This window comes from Pagrus major, chromosome 17 (genome assembly GCF_040436345.1).
Source record: "Pagrus major chromosome 17, Pma_NU_1.0".
NCBI lineage: Eukaryota > Metazoa > Chordata > Actinopteri > Spariformes > Sparidae > Pagrus > Pagrus major.
This window is the reverse complement of record NC_133231.1, coordinates 6,062,072-6,072,913: the sequence shown is the minus strand read 5'-3', so window position 1 is coordinate 6,072,913 and position 10,842 is coordinate 6,062,072.

Below are 10,842 nucleotides of genomic sequence, written 5' to 3'. Positions count from 1 at the left end.
GCTTTTTGAAAGTTAGAGTATGTAGATGTATTTTACATGGACCGCCAAATAAAAGTATGAACCTGAAAATGATCTTTAATCTATAACCAAAATCTAAATATTGTGTTAACCTTAACCAAGTAAATCCGACTGCTTTACACTCTGAAACTGTATTTCCTAACCTTTGTCCTTTTGTTGCCTAAACTCAAGCACAGACTGGATAGGAACCCTGGACTCTGGTGTCACAGTTCTGGATTTTGTGGGCCTGCAATCTACCTTGACCACCCAGAGCATAATGTAGTGTTTCATTCAGAAATTCTGTAGATTTGTTTAGATGCTTTCTACATTCATTTTCCATTAGTTTGGTGCCCAAATTTGCTTGGGTGCTTAAAATGACAGGGAAGACTTTGTCCATCACTCTTTAGATCTTCTTACAGCAAATATTTTGACATGACAGGAAAAACAAAGGTAAAAGGCAAAGGCACCACAATGCCGTGGTACAGTACATTCCTCACGTATTCTTTGGTCTTCTGCTTCCTCTTGGACTTTCATCATTCAACAGACCTGTGTCACAAGTTCAGTGCTAAAATCCAAACATGACCACACTCTGCAGAGGCTGGGAAGCTGACTGGTCCAAAAAGTAATTGTGTGTTCAGGAAATGTTTATATTTACTGTTAAAAAAAAAAAAAATCCCCAAATACAGCAGGCTTGTGATAATGCTGTGATATCCCTGGAGCATGCAACTGCCTCTCTTTCATGAAGAGTTGTTAGCCACTGGGAGAGATTAGCATTTTACTGCAGTGGATTGGTTGTCTGCACCGCATCAGTCCAGACAACTTTTCTCATCCATTAGTGTATTACGAAAACAAGACACATTGGAGAGACAAAGATGCATGCGCTGGTGAGATAAGCGCACGCACAGGGCTTAGGAACACCTAACCTTCACAGTTGCAATAAACAATAACATGTGACTTAAGAGGATTTACATAAGATGAGAGGAGTAATCAGAGGGAGTGAAAAACCAATGAGGCAGCAATGGCATCTCCTCAAAAGTCTCTGTTGCTGAATGAGGAAAGTTGCCATTCCGCTGGATTTAGAGGAAGGCTGTTGTTATCATTTTATTTCCTCTACCGGCACTACAAACCAACACAGATGTCAGTTTCTTTTCGACTGCATTCAAATTCAGTGAGCACAGCTCTGAGTTTTGACATGCTAAAACTCTGGCATTAGAAGGGCATAGCATGCACAAAAAGTGACATAAGATAATACTCAGGCAGATTATCAGTGCTTCCTGCTCAGGCAGAGAGAGGTTTGTTTACTGCGTTTGTGCTCAACTTCACACATCATGTTGCAGCTACAGTAACTGTGTGTTAGAGATCTGAAAGGGGAAAAAGCTGGATTATAAATCTGTCGTGTTGTCATTTCTGTGGCTGTTTTAATTATTTTCTTTGGGTAAACCAGAGGAGGCCTCTCTGGGAAATGAAATAATTCCTTGTTTTTCTTTTTTCATCTCTTATCTAATTAGATTTCATTTAAATCAAATCTTGTCAGACCTGCTTGTCCTGTCTCTTTGTCAAACAAAAAGGCATTCTATTTTTACTCTGTATTTTCCATTTATTTAACTGGTTCAAAGAAAAATGCAAGAATGCATGTCTGTCGAAGCAGGCGAGGGATGCGCGGTAAAAGGAAATCAAAGTGGCTAAGTAGAGCTACTATAGATTTTCTTAGCATATGCACACGCTCTGATCTTGCTCCAACAACCCCAACATCCATGCTAAAAATCTACATCCAGCACCCGGACAGACAGTTAGCACTGCTGCTCCTCTCCCTATAGGATCTTTGTGTCAAACTCCTGATGCAATGCTTCGAGGCCTCATCCAAGATGGTGACAAATAGATATCCAACTGGTCTAATCACTACAAGCTGAAGCATGCTCAAAATTGCCGAGTTGGCTTGAAGAAAGTCCTCTGGTGTCTGGGATCACAGGCGTAAATCCAGGGGGGGTCAGGGGGGACACAACCCACCCATTCTAGGAAAAATATGATGTGTCTCCCCAGATTTAACACTGTAAACACAAATGTGTAATTTCAGTAATGTTAATAACCCACAATTGAAGCACTTGTGCCTCTTCAGCCCTCTGCAGCGGCACAGGATGCAGGTACAGAACATGTGGGACTCTGAGTCAGCTGTTGGTGGCTGGCCTCGAGTATGTAGTCAAACAGAGATATGTTATTGAATGAATTATGGGTTGCTCATTTTGTTTGCTAGTGGTTAGCTGATGTCTGCTCGCTCAAAGTTATATTAATAGTGTTTGCAGTAGTAAATGTAGTTTTCCAATAGCTGGTAAGGTGACAAGTTTTTGTTTCCAGAGTTTTGGTGTCCCCATCAGGAATTGCACTTGAGAAAAAAATCATATATTTGTCATACAAGATCTTTAGTTCCTTTAGTACTTGAAGTTGGAGGCGATCATAAAAAAAGCCCAGCAGAAGATGTAATTCCTGTGCCATCAGAAGAGGTTCAACTTGCTGCCAATGCTGTTCAACACACCAATCTCTTTTCCCCACACATATCAATCACAGTCTTGTTTTGACCAGCACCAAAAAAGACAGTTAAGACTACTTACAGATCATCACTGCCAGCCTGCCCACCCTCCTGTACTTGAACATGTGTCGAGTCAGGGCACCGGAAAGAAAATTCAGCACAGACCCCTCCCACCCAGGTCACAGCTGGTTTGATCTTCACCGGCATGCATTATACTACAAAGCAGGCGGACACAAGAAAATACAATATGACTTATTGTACAAATGTTATGCCACTTTTATTCACAATGCAGATGATGTGTGTACATGTTGGCACTTTATTATTTACACCTCTATATTTGATTTGTTGTATTACTCTAAATTTATACAGTAATTTCCCAGTGTTTTGCACCATAATGCACTCCTGCAGACCTTGTGGTGACCAATCAGACTTGCATCCCGGTTACATATGTGTCCTGTATGCAACCATTATTTCTGAACTGTTATTTATTGTCTTTTTCTATTTCTATACCCTCTTATTTTAGTTTATTCTATTTCATATTTTATACTTACTTACTAATTTTTATAAATCCTTCTGTATATTTGTTTCAGCATTGCATATGAGTACATTATGTGCAAGCCTATAACCTGACTCCAGTCCTGATTCTGATTCTGAATATTCAAACATACAAACAAATGGGTCAGGATTGCATTACCACTAATTGTAGCCCAGATGGCAGTGTTCTCCTCAGGTTGAAATGGAAATGTGATCTGCAGTTGTGACTGCTGAAACATTTCATTGTACAAAAAGATCACATTTACTGTACCGGTGTGTGAGAGGTTGCGATATAAAAAAAATAAAGCTTGTTATTAATATTTTGCATAATCTAATATGGTGATATATGTTTTAAAAACAAAAATAAAATAGAAAATATAGGGTTAAGACATTTTGAACAGTGCATGTGTTATTTTTAATACATATACATTTATGTGATATTATGAATGGTTTCAGACAGTGAATAATCATGTGTTATGTTAACTAAAAATCTGAAATAGCGGATACATTACAGCTAATGTTATGTACAGTATGGCGTCAGCTGAATGATATATTTAGTGGTAATTTGCAGCCTCAAATTAGAAAAATAAATATCCATGTAATAAGGCTTCAAATGTGACACAAAGTGATGTAAGATTCCCTGACACTTGGCCTGCGAAGACACTAGGAAGTCTGCAGCTACTTCAAAACATTTGTCAGTCACATTGTTGCAGCTCAAGCATCACAAGGCAGCTGTTAAGCAGACTCTAAAAATGTTAAGCTTCCAACAATGGGAGGCAGAAAATGTGAAGGGAAACAATTAAATTACGCCTTGCATGAAGTTTGCTTTTCATTTTGTGAGGCAAATTTAGTGCCATGGTTAATCATTATGCTGTTGAACACGATTTGCAAAAATATTCAAGAGCTTTATGTGCCTCAGTGCCCCTTCTGTATTGAAAAATAATGGGCCTCTATCCAATTAAAAACTGCATTAAATCTCTAAAGTATTACATGCACTTTACTGGTATCTCTCTGATTAGGCTTTTCTGCATGTGCAGATGCTGACAGCACACTGAGAAAGGGTGCTTTGACTGACTGCTCCCTTTTAAATCTAGTTCAGGAGTTCAGCATTTTTATGGATGCTGAAGGTGCATGCATGCATTTACGCTGAAAAACTACGTGATTTTCATCCAAATCTCAAATCTGGGATGAATCTGAGATGCAGGGAAATCAAATCGATCAATTAAACTGAAAAACATCAAAATAATAAGAATCAAAATGAAAACCTGTTCCAGTCAACATTGTATTATGTTCCACGATTTGTCCTATAATTCAGTTTCAATTTTTCACAGATCGTTCACAAAAATACTTTTTCTTAAAATGATGCCGAATGTGTGCACATTGTGATATGTGTCGGTATGTAATAATAACAAGAAGAGCTTTTTGTATTCATAACAGCCCTTATGTTTTGATTCTAGCATTGATAGGCAGTGATTCATTGTTCTGCGACAGAGGCACCAGTCCAACATGTGAATGGATGATTTATGTGACCATCTGTTTTGTTTTGATCATAATTTGATTATCTCTTTTTCTGTGATGACTTTCGATGTCAAGATCCATTTGGTTACACACATGCACACACACACACACTCACACTGTGCATGCACGCATCCCTCAAATGTACATGCACACACCCACACACACACATGCGCAACACAACTTTGGAATAATTGAGCTGCCTCTCGATCACTGCCTCAAACCCACAGTCCACATTCACACCCTCATTCTTTTAAAAACTGACCAAATTATGATTACAAGTAACAAACAGGATAGTTGCACAACCGACTCACTCACTCCCACTATCTATTTGTGTTAATTAAAAGATTTGCAACTACATGTGTCTGCAGATAATCAAAATGTCTTCTGCAGCAGCACTCCCAGATGCATCGGCACTCCAGAGCTCATTTGCTTGCTGCGATCTCATGTTTGTTTAGAATTAATCAATCTACCCACAATTGAGTTAATTAATTAGTGTTTTAATGCTACTCTTTATAATTGCAGTCAGATGAGTCCGCAGACAAAGCAATCACATTAATGCAAATACAACAGATAATTGTTATCCAAACTTCCTCAGCAGCAGCAGCAGGGGAGAAGCTCTTACTGTACTGTGGAGCTCGTCCCGGGTCGCCCTCGGGAAGCACTAGATGGCACCATTGAGCAGAGTTTCTCTTCGCTGTCCTCTTGTCACTTCCTGGATATTGTTCAATTAACTGTCCTATACTGTCCTCATTGGGGTGGGTGTACATATGCATTGAGGGATAGATGACACGAGGGTCCCTGCGATACCCTCACTTGTAGATGAATGTCTATTAAGTGTTGCAGTGATGAAATAAAAGGTCACTGTTTCCAACAAGTGCAAGAACATCCTGTTTAAAAAGTGATATTTGCGTGTATCTAGTGTAAATCAAAGCGAACGTTTCCTCTGTGTCCCCACGCTCCCCTGATAATGTTTAATTTGGTTTTTCACGAGAGGCATCAACAGCGTGACCTTAGAGGCTTCTTTCACTAAATGTCAGGGGCTGTGTTCTTTTCAGGAACATTTTCCACAAAAGGTTGGCCAGTGTTTAAAGCATCCTTTACCCCTTCTCGTTGCATCTATGTGAGAATACATTCGAACAACGCCTTCTTCATGCGGGCAGGTCAGCGTTTATCTATTCTGGACATAAAAGAGTACAATAATTGGGTAAATAATGCCGCTCTGGATGTCATGTTGAGGAATTCTGCCTCAAAAAATGTCCACGTTTTCTCAGTAACAGAGAAAAAGTTTGCGACGCCGTTCACATTGTTACTCCTCAAAACTTTCCATCATTCAAATTTTATTCACAGCATCTTCATCATCATTATCATCACCATCATCACCATCATTAACCGCCGCTCATTTTGAATTGCATGGCTTTGTAGAGTACATTTTTGTTTACCCAGTTCCTGGTGTTTTTCAGGAATATGCTTGTATCATTCGGCAGCCTCTCAGCAAGAGCCATTATTCCCTCATCTCTTTAGTTTATCTCCTCTGATGATCTGCTCAGATAGATATGACAGCTGAATAAATATGCAAACGTAGTGCGCAGCTCCACACTTCACCACAGAATTTCTATTATGCTCTCAGATTTAGAGACGAACAGTATATTGAGATAACAATGGGACTCTTTGGGGATTTGGATGAATGGGGTTTTTCTTCTTTATCATCTTCTGATAAACGGATATCAGCTGAAAAAATCAAGACACTTCTTACTCATTCGCTTAGACTAATTAAAAATCTCTTTTCACCAATCTGCTGTTGATACTTTGAGAAGAGATCTTTGAATATTAGAGTCTAAAATGTGATTCATAAAATCACACTTTCATTAATTAATTTAGTCAGCAGAGTCATGCCTTTTACTCAGCTACCAGCTCTGCTGTGTCCTTCAAAATCCTTTTTTTATTTGAAATAAAGATGATGATCGCAAATGTTTTCAGTGCTGTGACCTAATTACCTGAAAGGAGGACGTGAAAGGGATGACACAGACTATTAAAGCAGATCATAAGTAAAATGTGACAGTTTCATTCAAAAGAAAAAAAAAAATATTCCTTTTTAAATTTATTCACACTAAATCTATCTTTTATTCAGTTTTATGTTTTGTTATTTGTGCATTGCAATTTTTGTCCTTATGAGAGAGAGATATTTTTAGAAAATATAAGCACAACAAAGAATAGCAAATAAATATTTTCATATGCAAAAAATCTCCAGAATCACAACAAGCACTGATTGGTGCACTGTCGGACTTGTGGGCATATGCTGCCTTTTTATAGCATACTGGTGACTATCTCAGCTCTAATACTTTGGGCTTTCGCCTGGCCCCCAGCTCCCAGCATGCTTTGAAACATGTAAGTCTCTTTTCAATCAGTTTTTGAGCATGGCATCGATATTGGCTACATTTGTGGCAGAGGAGGCGCTTTGGCAGCTCCGTTTGAAAAGAATTGCCATGGGAGGGGTCGGCTTGACCCAGCTTTAATGCAAAACTGAAAAGGAGGGGAAACAAAAAACGCTACTATATTTAACCAAATCTGCAGCTTACTCGGAAAACACATGATAATGATATCCTCTTAACACTCCTTGCTGCAGAATTACAGCCCTCACGGCAGCAGGGGCCAAGATTCAAGACTAGAGAGAAGACGCAGTTATTACAGCACAATCATTTTGTTGTGACTGTGTTTCTGGCCCCGTTCACCTTACTTGGTCAAAAGTGCAGCACTACAAAATGAGCAATTAATGGAGCAATGCTATGACTCGTTCCTCAAAAAAAGGCTGCATTACCCTCAGATTCTAAATAAGCACTTGTCAATGTGATTATTTTCTTGTCGGGTTAGTCATTTTAAGGGATTTGTTTCTGCACCACACTTATGTTAATTGAAGTACAGCATTGTGTGCACTAGTTTGACTAGATTCCTCTTAGTTTACTAGAGCAGCAGTAACATCGCTCCCTCAAGAGGAACTGTAACTTCTCTTTTGCTTAGTGTGAGTGTCCACACACAGCTGCTCCTTCCTAAGAATATCCTCTAAAAATAGATACATCTTCCTAGACAGGTTTCTTGTTGTTTTTTGCTAAATCTTAATTAGCGATTAGTTAGAATAATTCTCAAACTGCTTCGTTTTTTTCTCAGTGGAGGATGGTCTGTTATTTTAATTAAGCAGAGGTCAGAATTATTAACTCAGCAGGAGTGTGTTGAGTGAAGCTGTGAAAATCAGCAACAACGCTACACATCGTGCCACTCAACACACCGATGCACATGTTATCTCCCCCTTCTCCTCCCCTCTCTCCCCGCCAAACTGTGAAACAGGGGAGGAAAAAAGAGTCTTGGTTGGGGAAGGGGGAGTTTTGTTTTATGTTATGTTGCTCACTGATTCCTTTTGATTACTTAGTTGATGCTGTCTTTCCCTTAGCCCCCTCCACTTTTGCTCTTTCTCGATGGTTGGATGATGATGCAGCTCAAACCAGACCCCTGATGGGAGCATCCGCTGGGTGTAGGAGGTGGGGTGTGGCAGCAGGAAGAAAAGTTAAGCAAATGAGAAAAAAGAGAAATAAAAGGTTGTGCGAAAGAAATAAAAAAAAAAATGAAAGTGGACTGTGAGAGAGGAAAAGGATGGGATAATTAAAAGGAAAGTGAGCGAGAGTGTATCATGCGGCTCACGCAGAAGAGAGCTGATCAGACTATAAATCAAAATGTCTCTGTTATATCTCGGTTCAGATCTTTTGACAGTATATTGCTTGTTTTCCTCGTGCAACATGGCAGCTGGCTCCGCATCAAGTGGATAGATGTACAGTACATAAAGATTCCATTTCCCATCTCCTCTTAGATGGAGAAATCTAAAACACAAATGTAATCGAGCCAGTCAGACTCACACTGAAGACTTCGCCTGTAAAAACTTCTGCTACTTAAAAAAATTATTCTGGACTTTAAAACCAAGTTAGGAGGATGATGCACAGTAGATAGCATGTTAGTTAAATTGCGATTTGAAATCCACAACACAGTGACTCAGTTAATATGTAAATACAGACAGACGAATGCAAATTTCAGCTGCAAAGAACAGAGTTCACTCTTGGGTTTTATTTGTTAGAAATCTCTGCAGGGAAAGATTGCAAAGTGTTGTACATCCAGTCTGTGGCCAAAAGGCAATTACTGCCAGAAAGCTTTTGACTCCTTCTGATTATGTGATGCCTTTCAAAAAATTACACAGATTTCACATCACATGCTGAGCATACCTCCGCTTCAGTTGGGAGCCTCAGAAGAAAATCCTGACATTCATGCACACCACCCCCAAGCCCCGTATCTACTGTAGGCTTTATTTTGTCCGTGGGGACGATGACAGACGAATAGAAGGGGGTGCTGCTTCCACTCCCTGGTCAGCACTGCAAAAAATATTCATATTAACAAAGTCATTTAGTGGAGTCTTGATTTTAAAGTCCCATTTTGTAAGACATTAAGTGACAGCCTTAGCAGTCAAGATGCTCAGTTCTAATGCTTCTAATACAAATCACCTTTTCTTGACTCTGGAATGATGAAGACACCCTGTGACCTGAGAATTATAAGCTTCTATCACTTTTTTGTAATAAATTATTTTCATGGCAATTACGTTTGATACGTTAGAAACAGTTTATGTACATTTATTTTCAATCCAATGCATTAATAGTTCTTCATTTTGAACAAAGAAAAAAGGATCTGTCTCCAAATTCATTTCTCAGCTATGCTAACTGGAATGACACAGAATGAACATCATGTTCTCCCAATTTATTGTGTGTCCTTACTGCTCTTAGACTTAAAGGAGCTGTTGAAATGTCCCTCAATCTAAAGTGATGAAGTGTTGAAAACATTGACACTGATACAGATGCCAACTAGTTGAGAGTAATTTCCCCATATCATTGCAAACAAATCATTTTAAATGGGCCCCCCCTTTATACTGTATATCTCATATGTCTCAAAGTGGTTTGTTCCTCTGTGTACCAACTCGCACCTCCACACTGCACAGCTACAGGTATTTGTGGAGCGCTCTCTAGGGGAGTGGTAGTGGTGTTGTTTACTGAATGTTAACTGAAAACAAAAGATGTGTCTGACTTTTATTAACTTCTACCCCTCAATAGAATAAAACACATTTACAGTTATACCCACACTGCATTTTGTTCAGTCCATTGGTTGAATCTTGTGCGTCAAAGCGGCCGCAATATTGGTACTTAGCAGCAGCTGTTATTAATTATCCAGTATTAATAGTAGTATCAGCATTTTTTTTATATACAGTTAATGCAACAGTACTTGACGGCACCTTTGGTGTCCCATTTAGGAACTGCGCTTAAGAAATGTTTCTGTCTAACTGGTTAGAGAGAGAGAGAAGGAGGGAGGCAGAGACTTCACTTCATTCTGTTTAAGCAGCCCCTGCCCCATGCTGCTCCTCCTCTTGACTGTCCAGGCGTGGTAGTGTTGGGATTGTGGTCACCTCACACTCAGCAGCACAGGGTCCGGTTGCAAAGCTAACATCTTCAGTAGCAGCAGAGCTTGTGCTGGCTGAAACTGTTTTTATTTCTTGAAACTGAAACTACCCGGGCTTGTAGACAGTGTCATTTTTTGGCAGCAGGGTGATTAGTTCATACTACTACATTCTATTCAATATATTTTAAAATGATTATATTAGCTGATGATGCATAAAATTGCTTCTTCCTGCAGATGGGCTCATGTCACATTCGCAGCTCGTATGCTCTCAACAGGCATTGTTAGCACGATAATCTGCTGCGCACCATGGTGGCTTGTTGGGGAAGTGCAGTCATTGTCACTGTCATTAACAGGCGAATATGGTGCATAGTTATTTTGAATAACTTGTTTCTTTTAGTCTATTTAAATAATCAATTTAAATGATACTCATTACATTGAAAAATGCATTATTTGTGATTGAAACTAGCTGCCTAACGTATTAGCGACACCAACAGATGTGATTTTATGGCTTTCATGGGAGCTCAGATGTCGACTGGCAGAAAAGATTAGGAAAGAACAACAGCAGACGAGGGATATTAGCAAACAAACAAATTTACGTGGCACAAAGAGATAAAATCAGCAAATGAGTAGAAACATTCTTGAATGTTTGTTCATTGTTTTGATTTGCATTGTTAGCAAAACTTAATGGATTGCATGGTCAATTGAAATCTCGAAAATCTTTGATGTGACCAAATGCTTTCGAGTGTGAAATAAAAAACACGTAGGCTAGCTTAACTGTGGTCTTTGCC